Genomic DNA, 12,683 nt, shown 5'->3' with positions numbered 1-12,683 from the left:
TTCCTCATACACCCGACACCATTAGAATAACCGGAAAAACTATTTTTTACATTCAGATCTTAACTACTGCACTTTAATTGTTCATTGGCTACTTTGCACTTGGTTATGGTTGAAAAGACACTGTAGCTCTGGTAAGCAGCTCCTCTAGGAGAAGGACACTCCAAAATCAAATCATTGTTCTCTAGTCTTGGGTAGTGCCATAGCCTTTGTATTGTGGTCTTCCACTGCTCGGGTTAGAGTTCTCTTGCTTGAGAGTACACTCAGGCCCATTATTTTGTTTCCTTATTTCCATTCCTCACTGGCCTATTTTCCTTGTTAGAGCCGTTAGTCTTATAGATACTACTTTCCCAACTAGTGTAATAGGGTTGTAGCTTGAATAATAATAATAATGATAATAATAGTAATAATAATAAAGGATGTAGATCCTTGTCACAAATACATTTGTGATCAGTATAACAATCACAGGTACATTACGTGGTTAAAACCAGTGCCAGGGCCACCTCTCTGGGTTATAGCGTTTAAACAAATTATTTTATTTTCAAAGTATTATCTGTCTGTTCAAAGTAGTGATCACTCCAGAACAAATTTTAGGTATAGGGAAGACCCATCTTTCGGGTAGAGGGAAGAGGTTGAATTACATTTTCATTGGACATTATAGGAAAATGTGATGGATAAAGTGACTAATAAATTAGAAGACTTTTCTTGGAGCTAAATGAACTTTACTATAGTTTATGAAATTCGTTTTATCATTATTACTAAGATCAAAGATTATATATGGTTAACCTTTTTCATGATTTCATGCAAATGACAGAGGAGGACTGAGGAAGGGAAGGGAAATATTTGTTCCATTGTTGGTAATTGCCCCCTACAGAAAAAGTAATATACTTTAGATGGTTATTAGTATGCTTGGAAAAATTTAGAGGTATGAGAATATAACTTAAAGGAACGTCTCAATGACAATAGTTGGAAAACCTTGAAAACTTTACCTAAATTCATTACAAGTATGAAAATTCATATGTATGAAGTTAGCATGTAAGAGCCAAGAGGACCCATGAAATAATTTCTGATTTCCCATTGGAGGGAAAATCAAATATAAGCGAATTATGAATACAGATTTTTAGTAGAATCCTGGATTTAATACGGAAGTGTTTGTTAAAAGAAATAGTACTTTCACTTCTAAATTTTGATAGAACTACCAATGGTAAGAATTAGTGTGATAAATGCAAAATGATAACTGATTGAGACACGACAAATAACAGAAGCCAGTTTGTCTTATAACAAGGTTCATAGATCAAGCACTAAATCTTGATTTACAATACCTCACAGAAGTATGGATGGATACTACAGTAATGGCGCTTAATTACTTTACGGCTCTAGTGACTAACAGAAATTGCTGCACCTTATTAGAATAAGATTTCAGGCAATAGCATGTGAGTGGAAGTCTTTCAAGCCATGAGAGGATATTGACCTAGAAATAAAAAGTGAGTAGGGTGACATTGTCTCCAGAACAAAACTGAAATCCATTAAAAGGGAGAAAAGGGAAGGGGGAGGGTGGTTTAGGTGATGGTAGTTGTGGACACGTTTTTTGGGAAAGGGCCTTACCATTTCTGGAATAGAGGAGATGGGGATATTTAAGTTCCTCATAGTACCATAAAACGGGTTCTTTGGAAAAAAAAAAAAACACTTCCAGGAATCTAAAGGATATAAAGCAATACAAAAACCATTATCATCCTTATTTTTGTGTTATAAAATCGCATGCACTTATAGCCAGGTTTAAAAATTATTTTTCTGATTTAATGTCTTTTTATTTTTATACGAATATTAATGGTAAAAATCATTGCAGGTGGATTTTAGGAGTATAATGTCCAAGTGTAGCAATACCAGGTCTATTTCATGGAAGTAGAATTTATTTACATTTGTGATACATGATATCGTGAGACCAAATTATCAATGTAATTTAGTTAGGTTGTTTGTGACTCACATAAGTTTTTTTTTTTTCCTTTTTTTTTTGGGTAGCTGTCATGTTATAGAAGCATTAGGTCTCTTTATAAACGAGCATGAATAAATTATACTCCTTTGTCAACAATCTGTAGAGAAAAATTACTTTACCATAGACGATTCAAAGAGTCGCAGAATTAAGACCGACATTCACCACCTAACAGAGGAACCCTGCGTTAATAAGAAGACTGCCGTCACTGTTTCTAGAGCAGACGGCGTAACAGGAATGCGATTGGACCACCTGTGCGAATCGTAGTTAAATATGGCGTCATGACAAAGGTAGTTCGTCTACCGTAACCGAGCGTAACAGGGAGTACCACCACATCCTCGTCCAATCTAGCTCGGAAGTCTCTCTCTCTCTCTCTCTCTCTCTCTCTCTCTCTCTCTCTCTCTCTCTCGTTTCTTTGTTCTGCATTGTTCATTTGGGCCAAAGATTGACTCGGTCAACTTCTTATAGCGTGAGTTACACAGTATTCATTACACAGAGGCATTATTACGATAATGACTCTACACATTGCTCATGTTCTTCCTGCTCTCATTCCTCCCTGTGATTTAACTTTGAATGGTTAGAGTGGTTTTTAATAGCTTCACAATTGGAGGCACAATAAAATTAAGGTTGTGTACAAAAAAGAACTGAGCAGTACCTGCATCATTGGGGCCCTATTTGTGCACGAATTGATTAAAAGCTATATATATACAGTATATATGTATATATATATATATATATATATATATATATATATATATATATATATATATATATACATACATACATATATACATACATATATATCTGTATATATATACATATATATATATATATATATATATATATATATATATATATATATATATATATATATATATATATATATATATATATATATATATATATATATACACTGCATTAGGGTAATAACATTATTTACGATGTCGGGAATGTTCCTCTCCTACAATAATTATTCATGATAACTAAGAACTCTGAATAAAGTTATAAGAAACGCAAAAAAAAAAAAAAAAAAAAAATCTAAAATGGTTTCGGTTTACTATTAATGTTGTTGTTGAGGTTGTATATTCACCTATTTATATATATTATAATGAAGGATCATTTTTAGAATGGGGAATTTATGATGATTCTGTAGTGATATTCTCGAACAGATTCTTGTTCTAAGGATAGAAACCTTTTTCCTTACAAGTAGAGGTTTAGTTACTCGAAGGTTATCCGTTCAGTTAATTCTCCGGCAGTTTGTGTTATAACAATAATGTAGAAAAAGTTAATAAAACGGTTAGAAGTGAGATGGTCAAATTCAAAAGTCCAAGGACGATCACTTTGAATACAGCAAAAATTAATAAAATGCCTGGCACAAATTAGTTAAATTCAATTGTCTCCCTACAGACATTGAATATAGAAAAAATGACTTTTGGAACGAATGACTTATTGTACTGTCAAATTCAAAAGTCCCCCGACCAAAGACTTTCGTCGATGAGCCATAGGCACATTGGGAAAGTTATGGTCCGCGAGTGTCGGCATATTGTCGAATTTAACTACTACAACAAATAGCTTATAGTTTCAAGCATGTGTACACTGTGTACGCTTTGAGAATGCATACATGTAACATTTTCACTGTATCAAAGGTTAAATCATATACCACTTCCCTGAGGGCTGAAAGGATTAATGGAATTCCTAGTTTTCTCTTTGATTGATTGTTTTTATTCTCAATTTTCAGTTTTTTTTTTTAGAATAGTCTCGGCAGTGAAGTGCCGTGGTAAAGTCACGCTAAGCTTTGTTGATAGACCGTTATAATTTTCGAGAAATATGAACCAATTGTGTATTATTGATGACAATATCTTATATAAGATTTTTAAAAGTTTAATGCATTTGAGAGAGAGAGAGAGAGAGAGAGAGAGAGAGAGAGAGAGAGAGAGAGAGAGAGAGAGAGAGAGAGAGAGAGAGAGAGAGAGAGAGAGACCAAATGACTGACTAGACGTGTCGAATGGGCAAGAGCCAAAAACATCCAATCGTTTGTGCAAGTAACGGATTTTGGAAGAAAGCTAAATGCTGCGCCACGTGGTAACAAGACTTCATTTCACTCCCTTTATCTCCCTTCCTTTCTCTTTTTCTCTCCGTTTTTTTCTGACATGCGTACGTAGGTCTTGAAAGGGACCTGAACGGTTTTCTTGTCCCGTGTTCCGGTGAGGCGGTGCGACTTTCGTTTAAGTACAGTAGCAGCAGCAAGGGACTCTTCGGGGATGTCCCGGAAAGGAGAGTGGTTCTATCCTTCCCTATTTTTGATTATTCTAGACAAATTTAACTTTTTTTTTTTACACGGAATATCTCTCTCTCTCTCTCTCTCTCTCTCTCTCTCTCTCTCTCTCTCTCTCTCTCTCTCTCTCTCTCTCTGTAATAATTTGCCATTTTGAGTTTTGGGAGTCATTTTATTACCATTTCAGCCGCCTTAAACAAGCCATCATTTCTCTAGATGGCAGTTCTTATTGGAATCCGTGGGCAGAATACATCAAAGCACATTTATCCCTTTTATGTAAAACATAGAAATATATATTGGTCAATTCCTTTATTAGTTATCAGTTTGGCAATATAGTACTGTTCCTTTGTGGCTAGAATTTGCCTCAAATATTTTAGAATTTAATTTTTATGAATGTACAGAAACATTTCATTTGTTTAACATGCTTTGAGAAATTGTTCTTTATTCATAAGTTTAAGACTAACGTGATCAATGTCACGTACCTCGCCCCATCTTCGGCCACCCAGCTGTAATTTCCAATCAATTTTCGCTGGGAGTTTCTGATTTCCTACGCTAAGATTTTTTTTTTTTTTCAATTATAGAAAAAGGAAGTTGTTAAGTAACAACAGTATGTTGTGTTCCGTGAAATATTTTTTTTTTTTTACTATCATGATAGAACAATTTTCTCCATTTTAAAAGATAATCACTATATACTATTGGTTGTATTTTTGATTTATTTTTTCTTCAGAATTTGTCATAGGTTTTAAAACTTGATTTTGTAAGATGCTTTCAGGAAAAATTAGAGTAATAGATAAAGATAATTTCAAACACTTTTACGATTTTTTATTTCACTTAACTAAACTGTTTGGATTAAATCTTATCTCGTGTCTCGCATCATATTCTTTGCTATTATAATACGACATACCTTTTTTTTTCTGGATCAGTCATATCTCTCTTTCACTTTGTTGTCATTGTTACATTTCCAACCTTATTCCAGAACCCTGTCTCTGAGAAATCTCTGTCAGTGCTTGATGAGCACGTTCGAGGTGTGGTATTTACTCTTGCTCAAAATTTCCCACCTTTCGTAATCAGGTTATATCTCTTTCATTTGCCATTTATAACCTTTTTCCCCACCCCCGCCCCTTTCATAGAAGCGAATTCCCTTCGGTCTTTTCTCGCTTCGGTTGATCGATTTTTATTCGCTCGTCATGATATTATGCCCTTGAATTCATTTATTATGATTTAACGTCTGCTCTCTCTGTTGATTCCACATGAATGACGTGATATATTTTCTCATTTCTTCTTATTGTTGATATTTTTTTTTCTCTCTTTCTCTCTTCTGTCTGAGCTCAGTGATATCATTCCCTTGATTTCATTTGTGATAATTCGATTTTATTTTCGCATCCAGGTGGACTCACCCACCCACGAAAACCTTTCCAAATCGTCTTCACCTACACAATCCATTCGTACCGGCCTCCCCATTTGACCGGATTAAATCCCCAAGCAATAAAATCATCCGCACAATCGAATCTCCTTTTTTCTACTTTTATGAATCTTCATAAAATAGGGGAAGAAATTCGTAACGCTTTGAAAATAATTTTCGAAGTGCGTGGGGGAAGTGTGTTGAAGGTATGAAGTGTGGATAAGATTTGTTGAGGTGGAATGAGGTCTAATATAACTTGAGAAATTACAAATGTTGTGCAAATGCTTAAAGTATAAAATCTGAAAATGAAACCAAATAGCTACGAATTTTACTTTTTATATAAGGATTTTATTTCTTATACAAGGATTTTATTTTTCATATAAGAATTTGTACTAAAGTAAATATTTTTTTTTTTCAACTGAGGATGCACGTACCCGAAGAATAGCGCGGGGCAAGAGGTGAGGTATACAGTAGTGTTATGGATGTGAATATTTGCAAAATATTGAATATTTTTTTATCAAGATAAGTATTTTAACCGCTCATCAAATTTTTTTTCATGGTTTAATTGACCATTCACCAATTTATTTGTCTGCTATAGCAATCTTATATAACACAAAGTTATCGAAATATTATATGTATGTATATATGTATATATATATATATAATATATATATATATATATATATATATATATATATATATATATATATATATATATATCTTATATAATAAATCAAGTTTATGGCTATATACTGCATATATAAATATATAAAATACGTCTTTCCGGTCACGCTCAGTGGCATTGCTAGACTTATTACTACTCGGTTACTCCCCGTCCCTCGGGTAAGGGGAGAACCGTAGTTATATTTACTTTGTATATATTTATATATAAGTATGTATTTTTATGTAGTTATTCTGAGTAACATGTTCCGAGATGTATAATATCATTAGAGCGACACCGTGTTCAAAATGTGAGCTATAAAATGATAAAAAAGATAGATTGCCACTCTTAAAAATGAAAGGAAGTAAGAGCTAAATCTTACCGGTGAGGTTGAATAATCTTGGAGAGAGACTGAATATTCTCTCTCTCTCTCTCTCTCTCTCTCTCTCTCTCTCTCTCTCTCTCTCTCTCTCTCTCTCTCTCCTACTAGGCCATATAAAATTCTTGTAGCGACCCGGTAAGGATGAAGCATAGACACCTTACAGATGCATATTGGATGGATTGCAATAGGTATTTTCCATTTGATACCATTGCGTCTCGATTGATATAAACTGTGAATTATGTATCTGGTAGCTATTGAACTGTGGTAGACCACAATTGGCGTGGAGAATGGAATAGAGCTAATTACATAAATCCATCAGTGTTGGCGATCAACGCCCACCCGTATGCATATACAGTATATATACACACACACACACACACACACACACACACACACACACACATATATATATATATATATATATATATATATATATATATATATATATATATATATATATATATATATATCATACATAATACAGGGTGTGCCAAAATAGGGTTATAGTTGCTTCATTATCTTTTTCACCTTCATGATAATGTTTTAGATATAAATACATTTTGAGCACTTAGGAAATTAAATGTTCGTTGTAAAATGACTAATCATTAGTCACTAATGTATATATGTATAATTATATATATATATATATATATATATATATATATATATATATATATATATATATATATATATATATAAATATAAATATCTAAATGTCTACTAAATATGAAATATCTAGGTGTTGACTATAACCTTATTTTTCCCCCATCCTGTATGTATTTGTATGCACTGTATAGATATACACACAACGTTAGTTAAATATATATTGAGAGAGAGAGAGAGAGAGAGAGAGAGAGAGAGAGAGAGAGAGAGAGAGAGAGAGAGAAGACGATGGATTGACAAGCTTAGAAAATTTGCGGCTATAGAGTGGCATAAAGAGACCATAAACAGACCATAAACAGAAGGAAGTGGAATGACACGTCCTGATGTGGACTAGTATATGCTAATTTTGTATATATATATTATATTCTATGCATATGCATTACGTGTATATGGAATGTACAAGCAACCTTTAATTTTCATAACCACTTTTTTATATATTCCATTTCTTGCTTATTTTATCCCCAGTTCAACCCTACTCTTATTTTTTCTCACATCATCCATTCATCTGACCCTCTCATATCCCTCTTGCTTATTCCCTATCACTGGCATGTTCTTAGCTTGTTTGATTGGTTCCCACTCCTCCCTGCTTATTACATGGTCATAGTACCTCTTACGAGCTTCTCTAGTCTTATTTTTTTCTTTATATTAAATATTTGGTCAGCATAATTGATAGGCGTGTTTCATTTCGTGTTAAAGCACCTAGGGAAAAACAAACCCAGGTTCAGTGATAGTTATAAATGCTATTATCAAGAGAAACTGGAGGCCTATCATCTTTGGAAGGGTAGCAACTCAGACTTGACTTGGAATAACTACACTCTGCTAAGATATGTGGCTCAGAAAGTTAGTTTCAACTGAAAAGGAACACAATTTAACCATAAAAGAAATCCTTTATGGTACAACCCAGGTACATAAGTGGTGGGCTACCTTTAAATCTGTACTGTTTTGGTGTAGACTTAGCAGTTCCTCCTTTACCTAAACCAGATGTCTTTTATCCCTCATTGTCCAAAGGAGAAGGCAACCCTTTTAGCCGATGTGTTTGACACTGCAGAGTAATAAGAAACTCGATCTTACTAATTTCTTTATTTCTGAGGCTAAGCTAACTAGTTTAGCTTTTTGTCGAGTTTTTGCTGGCGGGCCAACATCAACCATATTGCGACAACTGTTTGGTACCATTGACAGTGTTACTATGTGGCTAGAATTTGCATCAAATATTTTAGAATTTAATCTTTTATGCATTTACAGAAAAATTTAACTTGTTTAACATGCTTTGAGACGTGGTTCTTTAATCATAAGTTTAAGCCTAATATGATCAATGGCATGCACCTCGCCCACTCTTCGGCCACCCAGCTGTAATTTCCAATCAATTTTCACAGGAAGTTTCTGATTTTTTTTTAAAGGAAGTTCTAGAGTAACAGCAGTATGTAGTGTGCTGTGAAATATTTGTATTTTTTTACCATCGTTATAGAACAGTTTTCTCCATTTAAAAAAAAAAGACAATCACTATACTGTATACTATATACTATATACTATTTGATGGGCACCGTAGCGAGTATAGTGATCTATCTTGTCTCCCTCAGGGTAGTGTTTTGGGCCCTTTACTTTTCATGTTATAAACACATGACATGTGCTTTGGCTACTTGAAGCATTATATAGCTACAAAATGCCAAGATCAGTGGAATTATGAAACTGATGGCAATAAGTTAAAAGAAGTAATGCCAGTTGTTCCTTTATGGGAATCATCATTGCTAAGAGAGAGGAATACAGAAGTAATCGTAGCCAGATTGCACATAGGTCACTCAAAACTTACACATGGGCATTTGATGTATACACCCCATGAATCAGTACTGAAGTGCAATGTGTGTGATTGTATTTTGACCATAAATCATATTTTTATGTATTGGTGAGAAAACTTTTATTGACCTTTTATCAGACCGAGAATTTCTCTTTTTAGGATTTCAACATTTTTAAGAAACATTTTATAGATAAGATTTAGATTTCTATTTATCACAGATTTTTACCTCGATTTATTTATTCTTTATTCATTATATTTAATATATATATTGTATTTTATTAATTTAACATCATAAATAATCATTTGCATCCCGATGTTGATTGGGTCCGATCTGTAAGTCGAGTTTGTTTCATTTTGCTGGTTAATCTCATCCTTTAATAATGATAACAATGGCGTAAAACACAAGCTCGATGTATATAAAGAGGATGTTACTCTATTTCCATAAATTCCATCCCCTTAATGTTGCTGAATCCCTTAACTTTTGAGAAACACAATCGTTCTGATTCTTCTTCACTTGCACAACAATTGGCTTGTGGAGAAAGTCTTTTTAAGGTCTTCGGTGATCAATCGATCCGGAAGAAACTTTTTAATTTTCTATTCTACCTTGTTTTGAATATTTTTTACCTATTTGGTCTAATGCTGCTGACTCTCATCTTAATTTGTTGGATAAAATTTTGTGGTTATGTGGTCTATTAAATTTCATGATATTAATCTTTGTCACCGTCGATCAGTTGGTTCTTTATGCATGTTGCATAAGGTTTTTCATAATTCTAACCATTCTTTGCATTCAGATCTTCCTAAACTACTAGGCCATGGGCCAGCAGGTGAAATCATCCCCCCCCCCCCCCTAGGGATTTTTGCAGACAATGTTATTTTTATTCCTTAGAGTCTATAGATTCATATTCTGATTGTTTGCATTCTGGATGCTGGTGATTTTGGCTGATAAAGCCAAAATTCGAGAAATATTTAGGGAAAAAAATGTAATATAAAATAATGTTAGTTTTATATATGACGCAGAGAAATAAACCAATACTTATAAAAGTGGTATGGAATTAGGGGTTTAAAAGTATGCAGAATCGAATGAAATAGTTTGTTTTATCGAAATAATAAAGAATTCTGGCTTAATTTACGTTCAAAATTCAATTTTGAGCTACCAAGAAAATGTATATCACTATAGTTTGCTATAATTTATTTCAGTGAAAAGATGGATTGACAGCATCAAAATATCCATAAAGAGCAGGTTTTTTAGATGTAATTTCATATAAAATATGTCATATTCAGAAATATATTAAAGCATATGATAGCGTGAGAAAAAATATCTTTGCCGCTTAGAATGCGGTATACTGCTCGGATACAACCCGTCCTCTCTTATGAACCATAGGCTAGTTGCCGACCCCTCCCAGCTCCAAGATATATTTTTAGACATTACTTTTTCATCTTCTTGGAGGCAATAGATTCAGAGTACGATTATCTGCAGACTGGCTTTTGGAGAATTTGGTTGCTACAAACCAAAATTTAAAAAAAATAGTGGCCAAAGAATAGGGAAATATTAACCTAATTGATATATGCATATTCTTCTTTAAGGTATATTGGGTTCATTGGGTTAGTTTATTACTAATACAGTTCCTATATATTATAAAATTTACGATAAGTATTTATATATCTAACATATAGATTGTTATACATTGGTCTCTTAAAAATGAAGACACTTTGGTTCAGTTTAATCTCCTTAAGCCGACATAATAGATTAAGTCAGAGGATTTTGGCCCAAAATAATTAAGGACATTAAGATAAACTACAAGAAAAAATTATGATTTTTCTATTACAAAAGATATTTTGTGGTACAAACACAAAAGAAAAAAAATAAAGTACTCCTTTTGTTGATATTAGTGCTTAAAAAAAGGAACATTTGGTAATAAGAGAATAACTATGATTGAAATGCATACACAAACAACCATGATTAATAAGACATTTGATTAAAGAAAAAAATTTCTTTTAGAACTTAAATGCATACTCTAGCCTGAAGAGACTGATGAATTAATGGCACAAGAAAAGTAATATTATAATTTGTGAATAGATGTAATGTGCAGCATTCTCACATAAGACAAACATAGATGAAGAAATTGTGATTTATTTTCTTTATAAATGAAAGTTTTTGGTACAGGTACAATGAATTAAAGTAATCATTTTGGTAATATAATATTAAGCCTTAAGAACAAAAACACAGAGTATTTGGCAGCAAAAAAATAGATTATGAAAGAAATAGAAAAATAACTATATCTGATAAGAAATTCCACTAAAAAAAATTGGCTTTTAGAGCTTAAATGTACACTCTCACTTGAAACTGAGTAATGAGTTCATTGCACAGGGAAATAAATATTTTGTTGTTTGCTTTACATTAATGTACAGCACCTCATATAACAGGAAAACATAAGAACAAGGTTATTACATAACCTTAAAAAAAATTCAATATGTTTCTGACTATGGCATTCATAAAAATAATTCTTCATAAAGCAAATGTATAAAGTGAAGAGCAACTGCTAAGGAAAAATTTCTTGAAATAGCAATCAAATATACCTTTGGCACATTGGACTAGATAAAGTACCCTTTATAAGAATAGAACTAATCGATATAGCTAAATAGATATGTACAGAATATTTTCCTATATTACCGAGTAATTTGTAATCATAATAGATAACGAGAATGGATTCATGATAAATATTGCATCTTTAATCATCATACTCATACATTAAGTCTGTGATATTGTTAATTTCTTCTGGCTCATCTTCATAAGACTCCTCAAACTCCTCCTCCTCCTCTACGTGCTCATCTAGAATATCAATCAATTCTTGTGGCATCGGTGATCCACTACAGCATACAAATTCTAAGTTTCCTTCACTGAGACACCACCCATGTCCGTCTGGCGAAGGTATATCTGGCTCAGCTTGATCTGCTCTGTTCCATATGAGTGCTTGATAGTTTGCCCTTTTTATATGTTCTCTGAGTGACATACGGCATGGAGGCAGCAAACTCATACCTATCCCATCACAATCTGAAATTATGGCTGATTTGGGGACGTATCTTTGAAGAAAAAGATTGTAACGTACTTTGTCAATAGATGACTTGAGTTGATGACTGATTGTAGAGTAGACAAGTAAATTTTTCTAGCTGGATATACGTATTTTCATCCACAGCAGAACTAGATCCAAGATTTTTGAAAGTGGAAATAAACTCTGGGCTCTTCTGTAGTAATTTCCATGGTAATAATTTACCCTTCCGAACAAATGCACTCACACTATCACAACCAGAATAAGCATGAAGGGAAGGCAAGACTTCACATAACTCCTGACCAGTTTTATCTACAACTTTATGTACATCTATGAGGCGTCTTTTGTCTCCTACTCCTGTATCGAACAAAATGGTTTGTTTTAAGACTTGAGCAAATTTCAGCAACAAGATGAAAACATCTGTATCTGGTGATCTTATAACAATGGTGAAATCTTCAGATACTTGAGAAGCCA

This window comes from Palaemon carinicauda, chromosome 7, assembly GCF_036898095.1.
Source record: "Palaemon carinicauda isolate YSFRI2023 chromosome 7, ASM3689809v2, whole genome shotgun sequence".
In the NCBI taxonomy this organism is placed as follows: Eukaryota; Metazoa; Arthropoda; class Malacostraca; order Decapoda; family Palaemonidae; genus Palaemon; species Palaemon carinicauda.
This window is presented reverse-complemented; position numbering follows the sequence as displayed.